Here is a 22,714-nt window from a genome sequence, read left to right on the forward strand (position 1 = left end):
TGTGCATTAGGAGTGCTGCTGCTCATTATACTAGCTGCATTTCTAGAGCATGTGTCACATCTCCCAAAATAGATGCCATAATTGCCATTACATAAGGATGGGCAGGCTGAGGCAGCAGGGCACTCCTTGTAGTTCTGCTGTGTGGGGACGCTCTCCGACATAATCTGCGAGAGGTTTGGAGCCCTAATCGCAGCTGAGGAACGGGGCAAGCTGTTAAGAGGGGTCACCTGATAGCTGATACTTTTCAGTAGATCGGCACAAAATCTGGTCCAATTTGTAGGTCATTATGGCCAAGAGCTCTCCACTTAAGCAGAAAGAAATTGGCATGTAAAGTGACCAGTTACGACTGGTTTTTGACTTGTTGTTTAGGGAACAATCTTGAAGACTCAATGCTGTGAACTGACTCCCAAAAATGTCAAACTGGAGATTTTTGCCAGCTCTCACTATTTCTGTGCAAAATACTTATCAGTTTGTCCATAAGCGCTGGTTGGCACACTGTCTTAGGCTCTGGCTCTTGCATATTGCAAATTCACAGATCAGATGTAGTTTTCAGCTACAATTCCTTGTGGAATTGCATAAGGATCTTCATTAAGCGAAGTGTTGAGGAGAGGTCAAGAGTCAAGATTTGAACAGGCTTGTGGGTATAGTGGATATTTGTTTTAATCCAAATTGAAGGGAAAATTGTGAAAAAAGCAAAAAAAAGTATTGTACAAGAAAAAGGACCTATATTTAGGAATATATATAAATTAGTCTGATTATTTAAAGGGGTCATCGGATGCCCATTTTCCACAAGTTGAGATGATTCTTTAGGGTCTTAATGAAAAGTCTACAATATGCTTTGGTTAAAAATTCTCAATGGTCAAAATGAGCTCTGCAAAAATCAACTCATTCTGATGGACTGTTCCTTTATATGCAAATTAGCTCTGCTCGCCCCACCCTCTCCTCTCTCCGTGAAATGACGAGCTGTGCTCTGAGAGATTGTTTACGCATTTAGCGTGTTTAGCCGCGAAACTTGCTAACTAGCACGTTATTAGGAAAGGTGTTTGCAGAGATTCATAAAAAAAACCTTATACTCACTTCTGCTGGAGGTGAAGCTGGATCACAAATGATTTGCGCGAACATAGACACATTTATAATAATAATAATAATAATAATAATAATAATAATATTTCCTTACATTTATATGGCGCTTTTCTGGGCACTCAAAGCACTTTACACAGAAGGGGGAATCTCCTCATCCACCACCACTGCGCAGCATCCACCTGGATGATGCGACGGCAGCCATATTGCGCCAGAACGCCCACCACACACCAGCTTATTGGTGGAGAGGAGATGTGAGTGATGAAGCCAATCAGAATATGGGGATGATTAGGAGGCCATGATGGTCAGAGGCCAATGGGCAAATTTGGCCAGGATGCCGGGGTTACACCCCTACTCTTTTTCAAAAGACATCCTGGGATTTTTCATGACCACAGAGAGTCAGGACCTCGGTTTGACATCTCATCCAAAAGAAAGGTGCTCTTTTGACAGTATAGTGTCCCCATCACTACACTGGGGCATTAGGACCCACACAGACCATAGGATGAGCACCCCCTGCTGTCCTTACTAACACCTCTTCCAGCAGCAACCTTGTTTTCCCAGGAGGTCTCCCATCCAGGTACTAACCAGGCTCAACCCTGCTTAACTTCAGTGGGCAACCAGTCTTGGGCTGCAGGGTGATATAGCTGCTGACAATTTATGTAGATCGGGAGGCCCATTCCCTTCATAAACAAATGTAATCCACTGCGTCTTCAGCAGCTCAGATGTCGGGAGTAAATGATGACCACTATGTTCATTATTACATTCAGCAACACGACACCTCAATCGCTCAATCTGAGATATTCTTGTCTAACTTACATCGAAACAATAGAGGTCAGACCGTTACAGCTGATTTAGGACGTGTCTGAGGTAATATGCTCATGTCAATCAACTATCGTGGGAGCAGCCTCTGTCGGTGTGAAAAAGGGGATATTATTTTTATAGATTAATTAAAAACCACTGCATGGATTTTTATCATTATAGGGTAGATGTGTACATACACTGCCAACACACATTAATGTTCAAACAACATGGAAAAGTGAACTTTGCATCCGATGACCCCTATAAAAAATGATCTAACATAGAAAACTCACCATTGTGTGACACCAGTGTTTAACGTTTTATTAGAAACATCATTTTGCTCTTTCAGCTTGTCAGATTATGCAGGGCACTGTAATGTGCATCCATATTGAAAACCTGTGTGGGAGAGCTGTCCATGCAATTAATTCTCGTACCAGATTCCTATTCAAAATTGTTACATCCAATATTTGATATTTATATTACAAACTTTTCAAACCACATGCCTACACTAAATGCCCTTGAACCCTATTGCGACCACAGTGTTCCCACCTGATGTTATGGTCCTTTGTACATTTGTATGCATATATTGAGGTTTGTATTAATTCTCTGTTTGGACTGTTAGGGTGTCTTTTTTGCATATGTGCAAAATTATTTATTATTTGTATTATAATTATGTGGCCAACAAAAGGTATGCCACTGTATTTGGTAATATTCTACTGGATTTTCTTTTTTTTTTCTTTTAATTTGCAATCAATATGGTCCTAACTAAACTTATAATGTTAAACTAATACAACGTGCCCAATAGGATTTTAGGAACCTAACAGGATCCCACTGGATAAAGTTGACCTACAGTTTTTTTCTTAAGGCCACTCAATGCAATTATGTGATGCTAGTTTTCCTGACAATGTCACATGTACTGCACAAACTGTTAAGCCCAAGACTCCTTGTAATGAGCATCTCTATATACATTCAGCCATTTGTAGTTAGATGCACTTCCCACAGAAAGCCAAATCGGCATTCCCTGTGCGTCTACAAACCGTCTACGTGTTTATTTTTGTTGCTGCGCACTTTTATTCCCGTTGTGTCAAGTGGCTGGCTTGCTTCTGCGTTACCGCTGCTGTGCTCGCCAGTGATCAATATTTTCAGTGTGTGCCATAACAGGGCTCATCTCACACATAATAAGGCTGCACACTAGTCCTCGTAGCCCTGGGGAAAGTGCACTGCATTCAGATTCCCTGCTGTACGCTGCTGGAATCGTCTTCAGCACAGCATGTCAGATGCTCACACAGACAGGGCTGTTCTGGAAACAGTCACACCACAAGTTTTACTGATAAAAGGCGTTTGGAATGTCAGACCGTAGGAGACCCCAGTAGTAAGTCGCCCTTCATCACTATTTGTTGAAAACTGAAAAAAGTTACATATTTAGTGGGGTCCAAAAGTCTAACTATCCATTCATCCAGTTTTCAGATTAGGTTAAAAAAAAAAAAAAAAAAAAGATATATTAAAATTGATTCAATGCAAATACATTCAGACATTTGCATATGGGACTTTTTTTTCTTGTTTTTGACTCATCTTGAGGTCTGACAGGGTGCTAGAGCAGGTTGCAGTCATGTCATTACCTCGGAAGTACCTCTTCCTCATTCCTAAATTAAAAAATCTAAAACTATATTCTGATCACTCCTGACAGGGTCGTTAACTCTCTAATTACTGCTTGACAGCTCCTTGACTTGACGTGATGTGACTTTACGGGCACGGCTTTGAAAATAAACACCCTCAAGGTTACTAATTTTAAGTTAAAATTAAGCACGCACACTTTTTAAGATGCCAACCGACCTCAAGACCTGTAATTGGTCTGTTACACCTCAAAAGGCACACCATCATTACCGCCTTAGATAAGAGGACGCAAAGTTACAGAGAGAGTCAGTGGGAAAGTCAAAGCGATCGTTCGTAATAATGTGTCCGCTCTGAACGATGTCGGGAGATGTTCTGAGAAATGCGATGATGAGAAATATCAAAGCGCTCGGGTGCTTTTTATAGTCATGCTAATGTTGCAGTGTTTGGGTGAGAGCATGAAAACATAAGATGAAGGTGTTGTGGGAAGGTTTGCTTCTAACATGAAAACATCAACATCTGCAACTGCTCGCAGACTCATAAGTTTTCTGCTTTAATCAGAGAAGAACACTGCAGCCTTGTTTTGCGATTTTTCAGAGCAATTTGGATAAAATGAATTTAGTTATCCTTGTTATGGTTTGGGGGCCTTTTGCCTCTTTTCATCATGTATGGCATTGGTTTAAAATGTCTAGATGATTATAAAACTGCCTTTTTGTGTCAAACACGACTGCAGTTTTCATGTCTTCTCTCTGTACAAAGTGTACTAAGTTCAACCAATGCATGTATTTCTATTGCAGGCAGCTACCATTAATATTACATCATGATGATAAGAGATCAGCTCAAAGTGTGTAGATAGAGAAAATGTGACTCAAGATTCCCTCAGCGAGTCTTAAATGACCCAACAGCCTGTGATATCCATTAAAACCCTCTGCCATATTCCTGATTTTCACTGATCTCATTATATTATCATATATTAATTTTCCGTTCATCAGACCACATCAATTAAATATAACTTTACTTCCTCACCTCCAGAAATGAGAACAAGTCAGATAAAATAGATTGGGATCAGATCTTATAATGCAGCGGTGAGAAAAGTAACTCTGTCCGAAAAAGACAAATAGAAAAATGATTTCTGAGAGTTTAGGCTGTTTAAATATGATGATATAAGTCAATAATCTTCACCTTCACTTCGATCCAACTTAGGACACTTAGTCAAAGCCTGAATCTAAATGCACCAATCAGCCGGAATATGAAAACGATTCCCTGTTTGCTCATGAGCTCATGGGCATCAGGACGCTGAACCTCTTCACATCCATTCTGTCATTTTGATATATGTGTGGCTTGTGGCGTATGAATTCAATTAACATATAGTACTGTATACAGCTGCCATTTCTCTGTAAACAATACATCAACATGACAGCTCCATAACGCATTTCAAACACGATCAGCTTTGATAGAATCGATAGACCCATCCCAAATATACATTATCGCACAATTCTATAGGCATTATATAGCGTTTGCTAAAGCAAGAAGGACTTTTTCTACTATGTCTACTATGTCTGTGCTATGGACATGAATGATTCCTGGAATTACGTGACATTTCCAGGAAAGGTGTGCTTTTTACCTAACTGACAGGAGATAAAATGGCAGACAATATCCCACATTTACAGTAAGGGAGGAAGCTGAGACATAGAAATGCAAAATATCAAAGAGAGGGTGGACTTTAGTTCACTGTTATTAGCCAATTCCTTGCAATTATTTGTGACATTTACTAGAAATATCTGAGTGAAAATTGTTTCTATACCATTTTTTAGTAACTAATGTAAAATTCTAGTTTTATGTTTATTATGCATTTAAATTATCGGTAAAATTTTACAATAAGTTTATATCTGTTAACAATAGTTAATGCAACAGCTCACATGCCAATGAATTCCAATGAAGCATGTATGAATCTTGGTTAATGTTTCTTTCTATATATGTTATTAATTTTTAACATCTTAAGATGAAATTCAATCAACCACAGTGTACTGTAAATTAACATTGATCTAGAATAATAAAGGCTGTAACAAATAATACTAATCATCATTTTAAAATCACTTTGTTATTTGTAATGTAAATTAACTTTAGTTTAACATTTAATTTGTGCATTCGTTCATTCGTTCCTTCAAAGAACCTGGGCATTATTTGATTTGTCAAAAGTGTTATTTTTGTTGGTATTTAGTATCATTGAGATACCATTATAGTGTAGTATTTATATACCATACATATAAAAACTGATATATATATATATATATATATGTCACATTTATGTCTGTTTATGTCTTTTGGTTTCTCCCATTGTCTCCCCCCATCGATCTGTCTGTTTTGGTTTAACCCTCATTACCGTCATCCCCTACACCTGTGTTTGTAATTAGTCTCACCCTTTATAAGTCTGCTTGTGTTCCTGCCTGTTCCTACAAAGATTTATATTAAAGTGTTATTTGTTTGTATCGTTTCTCGTTTCTCGTCTCGTTCGTCCAGCACAACACGTAACTATATATATATATATAATTTTTTATATTTTATTTTATATTATTATATTGTATTATGTTTTCGTTTTCATTTAGTTAACTATTTATTTATTAATTCATTCATTCATTCGTTAATTCATTTTGTCTGTTCATTTATTTATTTCCAGTTTTATTTATTTTAGTGCATTGTTAAATTAAATTTAAATTAAAAAAAAAAAAGTATATATATATATATATATATATATATATATATATATATATATATATATATATTACAGATACTGTTTATTTATTTATTTTTATTTATGTATTTTTAACGCTTTAGTTAATTATATTTAACCCTGGTTTTAAGAAAGTTGTTTTATTTTATATTACAGCATTATTGTATGCACAGTGAAACCAAGAACTTATTAAATGTGCATCATTAAAACAGTCAAAGTTTTGATTTCTGAATACAAACTTTATTGTAGTTACTTTAGCCTTAGTATTCTTTATAATCATGAAAAAGTGTGGCAAACATAGTGTATTACTTATTAAAGATACAGATATTAAAACACATTTGATATTGTCTTCAGATAGTTTTTTTTTTTTTTTTTTTTAAGCTCAACTGCTTGTTTTATTGCTCTTTTGTTTCAAAATCACAAAATCCATACTGCTATCTAATCAAGTATAAATATTTTATAAGGTCTCACATGTGTACGGTGTTCGCAGCAGCTCAGTGCACAGGGTGATGTCTTCATGTTGGTCCAAGCAAATTTTACACACAAATTGGCTATAAAGGAGAATGCTTCTTTCAGACCCAAGTGGGCCGTCTGTAATATGAAAGCATTTCCTCCTCAGGCATTTTCTGAAATTACTATAAGATGAACAAAATGACTAAAGCTATGAAGTGCCGAAGATTAGCTTAGCTCAGCAGAGAGACTGAATAAGAGGTTATGATATGGGGAGGAAAAGAGACTTCTGGGATATCAGGTCGGTCATGCAAGCTGAAGCGTATTCTGTAAGTATTACTTAAAAGGCCACAGTAGCGACGGGGGTCATGTATAGTTATTTCATGCTAAGTGACCCCGGCGTTCAGTTGGAACGCATAGGCAGCTTTACCATCTGGTGAGCCCAACTGTTCTCTTCCACAAGAAGGTGAAATTGTAGGTAGACTTTGGCAAGCGCTCCAGCTTGGCTTCGAGCCGCTCAAGTGATTATCGCCCCTCGAATTCACCAAACGGTAGTGCCACTTTAGCACGTGGTATTTCAGCGAAACCCCTGCGTTTTATTCACGAACCACCCGCAATCTAGCTTAAGTAGGTGCTAAATGTGCCGCAGCAATGCTGTGCTACTTTAGATGTGCTGCTTCCTTTCAATGCAAAAGAGGCTTAATATAGAGTGAGCTTAATTTTCCATCTGTTGGTCAAATTTAGTCAATTTATACTGCGCTATTAGGCAAATTCGACTTTATTTTAAATAAATATTTATGTATATTTTCCAGTAATTGCAGCTGCAGGAACAGCAATAGTGATCGACACTGACAATAAGAAGAAATGTTTCTTGAGCAGCAAATCAGCATATCAGAATGATTTCTGAAGACTGGAGTAATTATGCTGAAAATTCAGCTTTGCATCACAGAAATAAATTTACATTTGAAAGTCTATTTAAATAGAAAACATTTGTTTTAAATCGGAATAATATTTCACAATATTACAGGTTTTACTGAATTTTTTCAGGGGAAAAAAATGCAACTTTGACAAGCATAAAATACTTTTTGCTAATCATTAAAAAATCGTATATTTATGGAATATACTTGGCAATAATATATGTTTGGTTGTGCAAACAGTGGAATAAAAGACTGATATTTTGACTTTATTTTTTTAGTTCAGATTTTGTCATTATTTACTTACCCTCATGGCATTCCAAGCATGTATGTCCACTTTTCATATATAATGAATGTGATTTACTTTCATTATATGGAGACTTTCACTCTTACGCAAGGTGAACTAAAATGAAATCAGTATATTTGGAGTAAAATGAAGATGAGTAAATGCTGACAGACAATTCATAGCCAAACAAACCCTTTAAAGTCAACATGGAATTAAAACTGACCATTTTTACACAATCTTGGTCTTATTGTCCACGAGTCACTAAACTCCAACCCCCGTCATTTACAGTAAAAAGTACTTTTCGCCATCCAGTCAATCCCAACAGATAAAATCACATCCCAAACCTTTCATTTATTTTTTTTCTTGTTAAATATCCCATCATCCCACTCTTTAATATGTTGTAACACAGAATTAAATTGAGTTTTGAATGCCGTGTCATGTTGACTTCAAGAACTTGTGTTACAATTACCAAAATGAGAGGGTCATTTAATCATCTACGCCTCCTTGAATAAACACAGTACAACAGCTCTTTTGCCAAGATAGGCAAGAACAGGAAGGCGTCCTGCAAGTAATTAACAGAAAAATAGCCGTCATTCCCATTGTAATTATTGACGACCTTATGATGAGTAAATGCATGGTTGACTTCAACAGTAATGTGAGAAGGGAAGCTCTCCGTGTGTAATGTGGCTCAACGGACCTCAACAGGGGTTCCTGAACTAGATGTGGGATGGGTTTTTTTTTAATCTAGTAGCTACTAGATTAGGTGGGTGTCATCTCTGGTAGAGTCGGGCTCATGCTGGGTGTATCCATGATGGGTAGTGCACTTAAGCAGAAGAGCAAGATTGATCGAGTCATTACCTGCTACATGACATATTCGAGTCAGATAATGTCTCAGGCTGAAAAGCCTCTCGAGAACTGCAATCAGAGACATTATTAGAGCCAAGAAGACATGCAATACAGTACGGACAAGTTGCTTGGTTAGGTTACTTTCGTAGTGTGGTACTATTTCAACCCTATTACCGTCTCAAATATAATTCTGGGAAACGATTTAGAAGCCTCTAATAAGATTTCCATGATGATTACTGGTAATTTCTTCATTGACATAAAGGAAGTAAAAGAAAAACTAAAACTCTGTTATATTCTAGATATGGCTGTTACCTTGCGTTTAATGGTCCACCAGGGAAAAACTGTGATTTAAAAAAATAAATAAATAAATAATAATAATAATAATAATAATAAGTTCTTGAATTAATTAATTGCTACCGACCACAAACTATTGAATGGTAGTGTATGAGAGGAAGCCAGACATAGTAGAACGTAAATATTATAGTTTCTAAATACTGATTTGCAGTCTATTGGTCATAAATTGATCTTTGATCATTATTTTGATTGTCAACCATAAACATCCTATATTTAGGCTAATGAAAATGACATGGTGAAAGAACAGTTTACTCTTAGCATCAGTCTTTTCTATCACACTGCATTTGTGTCACATCTAACAGCACTTAACCATGGTAAAATCATTACAGAATGTCTCTCTTGGCTTATTGCTTTAATCAGTAAAGCAACCAAACACTGAAATGAATTATATTTTCCATACATGAAACTACATATGACAGAATGCATGAAGAATCTCATAAACCCACATTAGTTTCTTGCTGCATTTTTTGACAAGTCCATCTCTAGCTGAAGCAATGGATGCTGTTCTTATAGCAAGACTATTAAAAAGAGAAGTATTACATCCACTGCTTTAATCTGTTGTGTTTCCACACACACGCACGTACTCTAAGGGGGCTTTTTAATTGGGTTAGCACAGAAGGTGCTGTCAGATTAACCACATGGAGAGAAAAAAAGTGAGATTTTGACTGGTCACACTTCTGGCAGGGAATTTGATCGCCTCTGACAGCCTGTTTTGAATAATTCTATTACGAGATGATAAAGAGAAGGCGATGCTTAGATCAAGTCATGTCAGAGTAGCACAGATCTCATTGAACAGCACAAGCTAACTAAAGCTGAACATGTTTTAATGGCCATGCACTTCAATGAGGTAAAACCACGTGTCGCAGCTGTTTTCGAGTGACTAACCTGCAATCCAAGCTTCTCCGATGCAATCAAGATGTTTTATTTGATAAGAAAAGCTATTTTAATGCCCTCTGCATTTAGCATACCTAAACCATTTGTCATGTAAAGCTGTAGGGATATATATATGGAGAGAGAGAGCTGTGCGAGAGGCGAAAACCTGTACTTTATAGGGTTTAAAGGTTCTCCTGGGTCAGAAGGGTATTATTAAGAGCTCAGTCTTTCTTTAAACGTTTTTGTGGGAATAGAGGTTTTAGTTATACAGTACCGAAATGTCAGATGATGCTCACTATATTTAGGTTATTCAAACTGTTCTTTGTGGCAGAGTACCAAATCACACAGGCAGATTTAGTCACAAAACCAACCTGAGAGCATTGCATTATTAATGATTATACAGTACTTTAAATTATGGATCACTTGATATGGAAGAACTGTCAAAGCTGTCACCACTTTAGTGAGAAATGTTCAGGAATAAGTAGACCGATTATTAGTTCTGGTTACAGCGTTAGTGATTTGAATAAACCCATAAGTGTTTATCTTCTGTGTGTAACTTCCTCTGTGAATAAGAACTTTTTTCATTTAATTGCAATTAACATTCAGTTCAGTTTCTGAAAACATTACATTCAGTTCACACTTAAGAATAAATTAATTGTTACTGTAATAATTATTCTGCGACTTGAGTAAAGATGCTGATCATTTGTACAGGTAAGCATCACTGTAAAATGTTAAGTTTATTATTATTATTATTATTGTTGTTGTTGATTGTTGTTCATTTGCAAGTTTTAAGAACAAGAAATGTGTTATTCTGTCATGAGCCGGATTGAAGATGTCTAACTTCAACAGAATGCCATCGTTAGAAGTGTAAAAAAAAACAAACATAGACTGTCATTCCACGCCAACATGAGATATCTGAATTAACACAAAGCTATAAATATTTGATTTTTAACACTGATGAGTTTATCGAATACATCTGTTGCTGATCTGGAGGTGGATACAGAATGGCAAGAAATATTTTCAGTCTCCCACACAGGACAACGACAAATAATAGCACATCTCAAAGTATTGATTCTTATCCCACTTCTGCGGGTTGAATTATGAAGAGTGCTGCCTGTGACGCAAGACAAGCATTTCTGAGTCAGATTGTTTTGCTGTAGTAGTTGACTTTAATTTCTATTCATGTGTTGGACAGACACCTGCACAATGTAGGAAACATTAGCTGTCTGCAAGTCATATTAGGATGTCTTCATTTGGCCTAGAAGCTAGGAGGTTTTTTTTTCCCTTTTTTCGAAATAGTCATGCATAGTTTTATATAATGTTATTTCAGTTTTAGTTTTAATTTTAGTGCTTCAACTCATTTCAGTTAGTTGTCAAGGCAACTTTTTAAACTTTTTAATCAAATATTAAATAGTTTCACAATATATCAATATGTGTAAATAAAGTAATATAACAAAAGTATAAATACAATATAAAATCTATTAAATATTATTTATAATATAAAATAAATATTATTTATATAAAATATAAATAAAAATATTAAAAACATTTTCATCTATTGTTTGTTTGTTTTGTTTTGTTTTTCTTTATTTTAAATACTTTTTTTTTTTTTTTTTTTACTAGTTTTAGTTTTAGTCAGCAATAACAACCCTGGAAACAACACAGTTACATAATTTTTAATGTTAAAAAATTAGGGCTGCAACGATAATCGCACGATGTCGTGAGGCGCGTTTAGTCAATGAAGCCGGTACTTTGATTAGTAGTAAAGCTCCATCACGTGCGTTCAGCTGGAGCGGCAAGTAATACACAGAGCCGTAAAGCACTGACAAGCTACGCCAAAATTGCGATTCGATTTTGCGCGTGATTTTGGCGTAGCTTGAAGTACCGGCTTCATTGACTAAACGCGCCTCACGACATCGTGCGATTAATCGTTGCAGCCCTATAAAAAATGTCATATAAAAGAGGAATTTATGCCAAAATTTAATTTAATTGCATTTAATTGTGTTGAATGAATGAATGAATGAGTGAATGAATGAATGATTCTGTGACTCACATTAGAAAGATTCGATATTCATTTACCACTATATTCGATTACCACGATTTGAACAACTGCTAATAAATAAATACTGTACAGCATGAAGCACAGTTTTAAATAACAGTGGCTAATGGCATAGGCGCCGATCCTCACGGAAAAACATAAGTTTTAAGCAATTAGAAATTCATTGCAGCTTTTACAACTTTATTCTCATTTTTATAGTTCATTTGAAGCCATTTTTGACATTATTTTAATGGTAAATGTCAAGAATGCATTATTGTATGGCTTCAAAGCAGCTGGCTTCCTCTCCCATGTATATCATGGCTCTGCGCTCCCTCAGATATTACAGATATATACGCGCAAATAAGTGCTTATTGTAAACGGGTATTTATTCATTTTAGTGAAGTGCAACCCTCATAGAGTGTGTGCATTATTTGGTAACTAATGTTTTTGCAGTCCGTGCGTTTCACGTAGCAACTGGGGGTTGGCCACCCACCGGCAGAAACATAATTCGGGAATTATAATGAATATATGAATTAATTATTTACATGAATGTACCTCTGAATGTTCTGTCTTCAGAAAAGATCCGATGGCATTTTGTTTTCATCTTCACTCCATGTAATATCTGAAGTAGTGTTCTCAATCGCAATGCTGCTTTATCAACGGAGTTCACGGGAAACAGCTGTAATTCAGCTTTTCCATAAGCACCATCTAGTGTCATACAGTGGATTTACAGAGACTTACATTTACATTGTGTGCAGAATTTTGACCAGTTGATGAAAAATAAGCTTAAGTGGATTCTACACATTTAAACAATTCAGATGAATTATCTAGATTATTTATGGAACAGATAAAATACATATAATAATTTATTAAATAAATTATTATTTTGACTTTGACCTTTTTCTTTATTTAAAGGCTGAAATGTGAGGTTTATCTTTTTATAAAAACCTTTTCAAAGCTTTATTTGAAAATTTACATTAGATATTTGAACATGTTATTAGTTAAACTGTTATGAGTCATGTTGTCATTTAAAATCTGGACATCATTTGGCTAATGTTGGCTAATGTTGTTGTTTTAGTGATTATGCAAACAACAAGTCATTTTACTTGTTGATTGTTGATTTTAAATATAAAATTTGGTGAAGTGATTTATGTGTCAATACTTTTTGAACATTTCCAGTACATTTTAACAATACCGTGATAATACTGATAACCGGGATAATTTTGGTCACTATAACCGTGATAAGAAATTTTCATACCGTTACATCCCTAACACAGATAAATGCCAGACATTTACTTAGCAGCTATGCTTTTTCTTCCTCAGACTGCTTTCATTAACATTACTGCAGACACAAGTGCTCTTCACACCTTGCATTCAGATGCACTAACAGCCCAAATCGTTGCCTTTCAACCCAGTTCTATCAAATAGTTTAACATTTCAAAGCCCCTCTTAAAATGTCAGGTCGCCACCCTGACTCACGCAACGCTCTATGTGTGAATGTTCTGCTAGTGTGGCAACCTTGTTCAAGCGTTTTAGTCCATTCGTGAGTCTGTAGTTGTCATGCCAATGCAAAGATAGCCAGACTGCACTTCCTGTGACAGGATGGTTTGTGGGAGGTTCCACTTGCACCATCCAGTTACGGGCTTGTCGTCAGAAAGGAAAAAGGGCGATTTATTCCTGTACGCACTGGCAAACAGGGCCGGTTTGTGGGCTGGTTGGGTTCAATAGATCTTTTCTGCTACGTCTGCTGTGAATCAAGGGTACTTTTGCTCTTGTTGCCATGGGGACAGTTTAGGAGGTAACCCACTTTTGTTCCTGTTTCCTATATACAGTTGCCTACATCAGACCTAAAAGTGACAATTACGCAGGCTGTAAATATGGTACACTCCACATGTGCTTGTTGTCCTTCAGAATTAATTAGTAGTAGGAGTGATCCACAAGCACTTGTTACCACTAGTTGCATCAAAAAGCCTCTCATATCTGTGTCAATGGTAAAAATACAGAATAATCTGTGGCTATTTGAAATACAGTGTTTGTACTCTATACAGTGGCTTGACGGTATGACATTATACACTTTTAAACACCAAGAAATGTGGTTGAGATTCTGCTATACTGTCTAAACTGCATGCATATACATCCAGTCCAGTAAGCAAGATTGTCTTTCATTATAACATGTAAGAGCATCAAGGAAACATGGAGAAATGTGAAAATACAGAGTGGGACGTGTTGCAAACAGGATCAGACTTACAATTTTCATCTGGCAGACAAAACGGCCGAATAAATCCCATGTACTTGCATTCAAGTGAGGGACCTGGGCCATATCTAGAGACCAGAATATCACAGAGAATTTAGACTTGTCCCCTAGCAATCACCTTACAGCAGAGCAGCAAACACCACTCACATTTTGAGAAAAAAAATTAAATGAGTTAAATTTAGTGTTTGTTTTAGTATTTGGGGTTGTCTTTTTCCCCATCAAGTATGCTATATTTTGGCTAGCATTTGTCCAGTTTTAAACATACTAAATGAAAAGACATTAAAAAGGCAAATGAACAAATCAGAAGTTATAGCAAAAATGTAAAGTGTATTTATATGTAAAGTAGTTTATTTTGGTTTTAAATACATTATATAACAAACATATAATATACATATAATATTAGTGACTTATTAGTTCACTGTTGGGTTACATACATTAATAAACATATACATATAATAAACATAATATTAGTGACTTACTGATAGTGTAGATGTATTTTTGGTTTAATATACATAATAAATAATAGATATACGTTATTTTAGTATTAGTGGCTTTTTGATAGTGTATATATAGTTTATAGTTGGTATTATTACTGAATAAATAAAAAAAAAATGATGGATGTTTAAACTGGTATTTCACATGGTTTTAATAAATAATCTACAGTGCAAATATATATATATATATATATATATATATTATAAAACTTTAGTTTGTGAATTTGCCTTAAACACAGGGCATACTGAAGAAACAGATATGGCATAATGAGTGTTTTGAAATAGCATGTTTGTTTATGAACTCATTATCTGTTATTAATTAAAATATCTGTCTTCCACACAATTCCGCTTGAAGGTCAGTGTTCCTTTCTACACTGATCACATATGAAACCTCCTTTAGAGTAACTGTGCGTTCACACCAGACGCGACTTGCGCGAATAAATCGCGCTATTCGCGCGTAGTTGGACGCTTGAACATTTTGAGTTTACTCGCTTCATTCGCGCGTGAAATTCACTTCACAACAGACGCGACTTCGCGTCATGGGAGGGGCTTCTGCCAGGCGGCTCCAGTCTCCTTGCGAAATGGCTGACATGGATTTTGTTAAGACGGTAGCTGCGCTTGATGTGCTATGGAAGGCTGAAAAACGGCGTAGACTCGTTCGGCGCCGTGTCTGGGTCCATCAGATCAGTCCGTCAATATGTATATAGCTCAAACTGAGTAAAGAGCGTTATTTACAACTTACCAGATTGTCTGACCTCCTCACTCACTTTCTTCCAAGCAGGATTCTTTTTATTCCTGTTTCTATAAAAGTACGAAGATGTATCGTACAGCTCCGGGTATCCATATACAGGGACGATGATTTTGTCCTCCATTGTTGTTTCGGATTTCTCCCTCCGCTTGCTATGTCGTAATCACGTCACTACTAGAGCAAGCTTCTGATTGGTTAACGCGGCGCGAATTTTCGCCAAAGTTCAGATTTTTCAACTCGCGCGAATCGCGCGAATCTCGCGAATCACGCGTTCACGCGTCAAACGCCCAAAACGCTCCATTCGCGCCGCAGGATGTCTATTCGCGTCTTTGCATTGACTTAACATGTAAATCACTCGCGCTTAACGCTTCATTCGCGTCTGGTGTGAACGCACCTTAAGGGCATCATATCCTTGTGGAAATAAAATGGCCTTTAGTTAATTATAAAGTTCAGACTCTGTACTGCATCTACCTGTTGCTCTACTTGGACTGAAAGCAGTCATCGCACCTGTATAACTGTCTCTCATATCTCCAACAGATGAGACCAGAGCTATTAACAGAGATCTCACTGATGAGACTACGGTATCCGGGTCTGTTGTGAGCACAGCTGTGGTGGATTAAGAAAGCTATTCTCTACAGGTCAGTCTTGAATAATCACAGATGCTATTCCCATTAGGCAAGAATTTATTTGAATGCATTTGATCCCATTTGACAGGTTTGCGGTACCACACACCTGTATGGTAATGCAGCCATGCTTTTGTACAGTATATAAGAAAAACTATGTTTCACCAGGAAACATTGGTTTCCTGCAAATAGTAACATCTGTGGCCATTATGCAACCATGGACAACTAAGCTGGAAGTATATGTACACAATATATATAGTGTGTACTGAGTAATAGCTGGGTTGTAGTAGTAGGCATTTTTGAAATCGATTATTGAGTTGACCTATTTGTAGTGAGGTTTGAGTTATTATTGCCTTTTTTTAACCATTACTGTAAATTGAAACATTTTTTCACACATCTTACTTGCTATAAGTAACTATCTTAGGTTTTAGGGGTTTTGGGGGCCATAAAGAAGTTTGAACATGCCCTGACATTTTTGACACTTTTTTCAATTTCTTATAAACATAATAATGGCTAAAGTCTGATTACACTCTGTTCAGCACAAACTGGGCTTGCAATTTATTGACATCACACCCTAGGTATCGATATCAACATCAGTCATTATAAAATCCATGTTATCTGTGGTTATTTGTCAATGACGAAGATGCTGGAGAAATAAATTATCATTATTACCATAATATAACTTTGTAAAAATAACCAGTAACAAACATGGTTTGTGAACAATGTCAGTTTCAAATTCCTATTCTGCAAGAAAGCTTGCTTTTTTTGGTTTGTTTCCATTGATTTCCTCCTAAGTCTGTTTGCTGCTAATTCTTCTCTCTTGTACCTTCAGATCACAAAGGCAAGCTTCTCCACTGACTATGCTTATTGCCTATTCAATATGTCGTGACTTATACATTTTAAAGATACCTGTGCCACAATTTAGGTTTCCTCAGATCGAGATACATCCAGAACCTTTTGGAGAACAACTAGATGCCATTTGAAAGTGCCTCAGATATCCATTTCCAGTGGTCTTCAGTAGATATTACTACCATCTCAAAACATTTCCTTTGTCCTATATGTTACTGTAGGAACTGCTATGGCATTCTTGCAGGAATATATGGGTTCTCCAAGAAGGATCCACCAATGTGCAATCTGAGGGTCATAAAAATTGTGCAATTTCTTTTTGTTCTTTAATGATAGTGTCCTATGGTCAAGGGTTCTTTTCACAACCCACATTTCCTGGAGCTTTTCATTCACTAGCAGTTCTCGGCTGAATGACTGACACCATGGTATACAATAGTAACCCTATTGAAGAGATTATATGGCTCTTAACGTTGACAGATTTAGCTATTTGCTACATAAACGATATTTTAAGCATTATACTGATATTGCAGCAGCTCAGTGAACACATACCATGTTCAACCAAGCAAGTGAAATGATATAACCATTCCATGTAATCTGGCAAGACATGGATGATATATATATATATATATATATATCAATTTGGGCAGAAATATGGTAGAGTTCATAGTGTGGTGTTGGTTATTTGCTCAGAATTATACGCTGGTATCTGTTTGAATTCAATCTAGATGCAACAAATGTAATCTGCTCCATACGTGCACTACATACATCCTGTTCTTATCAACAGCTTTTCTTTAGACACATCTTTAGCACTTAAGTAGGCGCTTGTGCAGTTGCAAAACTGCTGCGTGGTAGTTAGTAGTGATATTATTATAAGCTAAATGGATCTGCATCTGCTGTAGGCTTATTAATGATGTTTGCTAAGGCAGACATACTTAAAAATCTTGGCATGCACTGTGCATTCTCATCTCCTGGTAATTGCCAATAACCTAAGGTTTGCACCGTATTGTACATTTCTTTGTTAAGGGAATATCTGCTAAGAACTTAAATGTAAATGTTCAAGGATCGTTTAAGAAAACGAGGCAAATCCGTACTTCCAGTGGTGTTTATTGGGAAAGTATGTGATTTTTATTAAATGCTTAAGGGTGGTGCATCAATGAATAAAACATTATAATGAGTTCCCCTCAGGGGATTATGGAAATGGAAATGTAATAAGTATAGAGTGCTAGGATGAAATATTTGGTGTCTATCATGAATGAGGTTTGTGTTGAGGGTGCTGTTCAGAAAGACTCTATATGTTGCCCGATGCTGATAAACGGCTGTGCTTATTGCTGCCTCACACTGTTTGATGATTAAATGCATGCCTCTTGGCAGAAATGACAAACAACCCATGAATTCAGAACATGTTTATAATAATCATACATTGCTTTCGATGTTAGGGAGTATATGTCAGTGCAGCAAAGACAAAAAAGCTTAGTCAAGTAAATGGAATTCTTCCTTATGAAATGATGCAGTGCACCAACAGTTCATATTTTTCCTGGCTAAGTGTCTCATTGGTTTATCTTGGATGAGAATATATATAAAAGCCCAGACTAAGTGAATGCAAACACTTCTACTGTTGCTAAACAAGCTTAATTTTACACATGGTTGGTTGCGAAATGTGTCATCATATGATGCAGTGTAATTGTATTCTCAGCCAGAAGGGGCACTGTATTAGACATTAGATAAACTAGTCTTCTACTGCAAATTTTGCAACTACTGTTATGGCAAAAATAGTTTAAAGAAGTTAGTAAATTATGATTCTGTAATTTTCAGGAGTGAACTGAGAATTCAGATTCATTTTCTGAATGTAAATCGCAGTAGAATGAAGAATTTCAATTAACTTAACATCAAATCTGGAGTAACTGGTAATGCTTTACAATAAGGTTTGTTAAAATAGTTAATGCATTAGTTATTGTAATCTAGAAGAATGTTTTGGTGCATTATTCTAGGTTGAAGTTGATTTTAAAAGTTCATTGTTTGCTTGAAATGTTAAAATGTAACATTAACCTATAATAATAAATGCTTAAAACTGTTCATTGTTAGCTCATGATACTTAGTGCATTTATTAATGTTAAAAAAAGAAGCTTATTATAAGTGTACAGTATATGTTGTGTTCCTAATTCCACCCACAATATTTAATGCTTGAAATTTGGCAATTCAAAACTATTTACAAAGAACTGAAGTTTAATTAATTAGGATATTAGAGTGTGCCCCATGCTGATGTCAAGAATTTGTGTAGTTGTGGTCTGTTTTGAAAAAGGACACTTGGGAGTTGCTGCCATAAAGTCAGAATTAATTAAAGTCCTAAAAAAAGGAGTTTAATTTATTAGAACGTGATCAGAAACATATTTGCATGACATATCTTGTATGCACAAAGGGTAGAATTAACTTTCCCACAAGCAGACAGTATATACAGTACACCCGATTGTCTTCTCATTGAATAGAAGTGCCATTTATTGCGCTACAAAGGAAGCAAAGAAATGAAAACAAGTCGGACCTAATAACGAGCCTCCTATCGAGGCGGTTTTAATTAATTTCATTTCGTACTGGGCGCAATCAAAGTTATCAAAGGCTTCCAGTTCTCCAGCCCTGAGTACAATTAGAGAATTGTAGTCTGTCAAACAGAATGGCTCGGTGGTTGAAACACGATTGTGTGATAAATCGCAATGGATTTCAGGTCTATGAGAGGCCAGGACGTGTCCTATTCACTGTAGGACTGATTTTAAAGGCCAACGGAGTAAAGACTACGTTAATATTGAATTCACTCAGTCTGATCACCAATAACTGCCATGCAGACTATAATATGACCCTATTTTCTCACAAAACCTCCCAGTGTATAGATGCGTGGCTGTATCGGTCTCTATTCAATCGTCAAGCTGGAAGCCTTAAATAAAACCCAGCCGAACCATCATGGCATTTCTAATAGATCCCTATGGCCCATAATGCCATTTTAATTAACCTTTTCTGCAGTTCTGATGCGCTGCCAATTATTCACATGGATGACGAGGTGCAGTCCATCATTTTGGAATGTAAAATATGTGACGTGACAAACACTAGCTTATTGGAACGCGTGGGGTCGGGCTGGTCTGTCGCCCATTTTTATGTTTCGCTTTGATGGGATAGAGTTCATCATAGGAAAATACTGCAGAGAAATAACTCATGAACCCCATTAGCTGACGCTGTATTATGCATGGAGCTCCGTGAGGACTATGATAAAGTCTCTTGTTGGAAATTACTTTTGATAAAGGTCATACGGTTAAACACTTGCTGGATGCCTCGCATATATTCAATTTGCCAGGGCTGCCGTGTGCTTTGAAAATGCTGTTTAGGTGGAGATCTGACTATAAAGAGATGCAAGAAATCTGAAAATTACATAATGACATTTTTTGCACCCCTTTTAGTGTGATCTTTAATGTACAAGTTAAACAGATTCTGCTCTTCTTTTTTTTAACACTATGGTTATTATTTAAATTTGTTATGGAAAAGCACCATAAAGTATCATAATAGTCCGTTAGACTCTGCAATACAGTGTACTATATCCTCATCTTCAGAAAAGTAATAGGATTTAGAACAACACGAGAGTAAACTTCATAAACACTATTTGTCTGGTATACTTGTAAATCTATAATCAAGTTTTAACTAACGTCAGTTCTACAGTTCAAAAGTTTAGGGTCAGTAAGATTTTATTTTTCAAGTAAATGCTCTTTTTGAACTTTCTATATCAAAGAATTATGAGAAAAATTTAACAGTTTCCACAAAAATATTAGGCATACCTGTTTTTAACATTGATTTTTTTTTTTTTTTTTTCCTTGAGCAGCAAATTAACATATTAGAATGTTTCCTGGCTGCTACATTCTTTTAAATACTTTTAGTTCACAATATTACTGTTACTGAAATAAATGTAGCCTTGGCAAGCAGAAGAGACTTTCAAAAAACATAAAAAATCTTACCAACCCAAAACGTTTGAACAGTACATATTGTCAAAGTGCCGAATTATACTGAGCCTAATATAAAAAGATGAACACAACTTCTGTTTGATTGTGTTTTTTTTTTTGTTAGTTTGTTTTGTTTTGTTTTTTTCTGGTGCCATGCAAAAGTATGCTTTCTGACTGATTTGTAATGTAATTTCTGTGGTTACGTGAACATTTATAAACACTGTAGAAGCTGCTTCCCGCATTACAAAACTGTTACATATATGAGATACCATCTGAGACCTACAAAACTTTTTTGACATCCTTTTGTAAAGTTCAAGCCTTAAAGTCAACATAAAATCATAAAATCAGTTCAGGTCTGATAACTTTCACCTCTGCAGTGTTTTTCCTTTTCGCCAAATGCAAATCCACCACTTCCTTGTACATCACAGCTACATTTTGACTTTCAATCAGTTCCCAGTGGATATAATCAATTATCACCTTACCTTTTTTTCTTGCTGAATATCCTGCATTGCTCTAAAATACATCAGATTATGGATGCGCGAATGCAAACAACATTTCATTGCGACTTTAATTAGGGCAGCGCTGTCTAATCCTGCTCCTGGAGGACCAGTATCCTGCAGAGTTTAGGTTTGAATGCTAAATAAACACACCTGAAGCAGCTAATCAAGGTCTTCAGGATTACAAGAATCTTTCAGGCAAGTGTTTTAGAGCTAAACACTGCAGGACGCTGGCCCTCCATTGTGCATTTCAAACTGTCCATGGTTTATCTTGTGTTTGCATCTACCCTTTCCATCATTTCAATATCCCGTAATCTTGCATAAAGAAATCGGTAGGTCACTTCCACGTTCTCATCGTGTGGAATCAGTGTTGAACACCGAGGACATTCTCCATCCAGAACATGGATTATTCTCATTCGAGTTCCCGTCCCCAAGTAAATGCCAAGGGTGTTCATTTATCAGGCCATACACCAGGCAGTTGTCTGAACTTTCGCCTACCTTAGCAATGATGGAGGGCCTATTTGTGTTGAAGTGCTTTAAATATTGAATCCAGGGCACTGCAATGAGAAGAGAGAGAGAAAGAGAGAGAGATTCTTAATGTTCTGAATTGGGAAGGGTGCCAAGGGGCCTTTCTGAATGAAGAACAAGTAATGCATGACTACTTCTTCAGTCCCCATAGGAGACTTATTTGAGTTGGAAGCTGTTTCCAAACGTATCTGGATTATGCATTCTGCAGTTATATTTGCATTTTTATTTATCTCTTCAGAGTTTTATATTATTATGTGAAATTTCCACACTTGTTTTAGGAATAGTTCGCTTATAAAAGACAACTTTGTCATTATTTTTTCATACTTGTGTGGTTTCAAACCCTTATGCTCTTTTTTATTTTATTTTTTATTTTATTTTTTCATATTTCACAAAAAGAAAAACTTCATGCAGCTCTTTTTCCAACTTAACTATCAGCCTGTTTCTCACACAAAGTTATCATATGACGTTAGAAGACATATGGTCTACTTTTATGATCCTTGCATCATGCTTTTTTACAGCTTGACAGACAGATAAATGGAAAAGAGCTGTGTAAAGATTCCCTCTCTCAAAAAAAAAAGTACATTTAGGGGAAATATTCTTTTCCTTAAATTATTACAATTAATATGCTTTGTTTAACTAATGCTGTATATTTCTATGAAGACTAAACAGATTTAGTTTTTTTTGTTTTTTAAAGGAAGAGTCCTGGTAATATGCGTACATAAAGAATGATTCATTTTACTGTATGTCTGTCACGTATGTCTGGCAAACT

The sequence above is a fragment of the Labeo rohita genome, chromosome 1 (assembly GCF_022985175.1).
Source record: "Labeo rohita strain BAU-BD-2019 chromosome 1, IGBB_LRoh.1.0, whole genome shotgun sequence".
Taxonomy (NCBI): domain Eukaryota; kingdom Metazoa; phylum Chordata; class Actinopteri; order Cypriniformes; family Cyprinidae; genus Labeo; species Labeo rohita.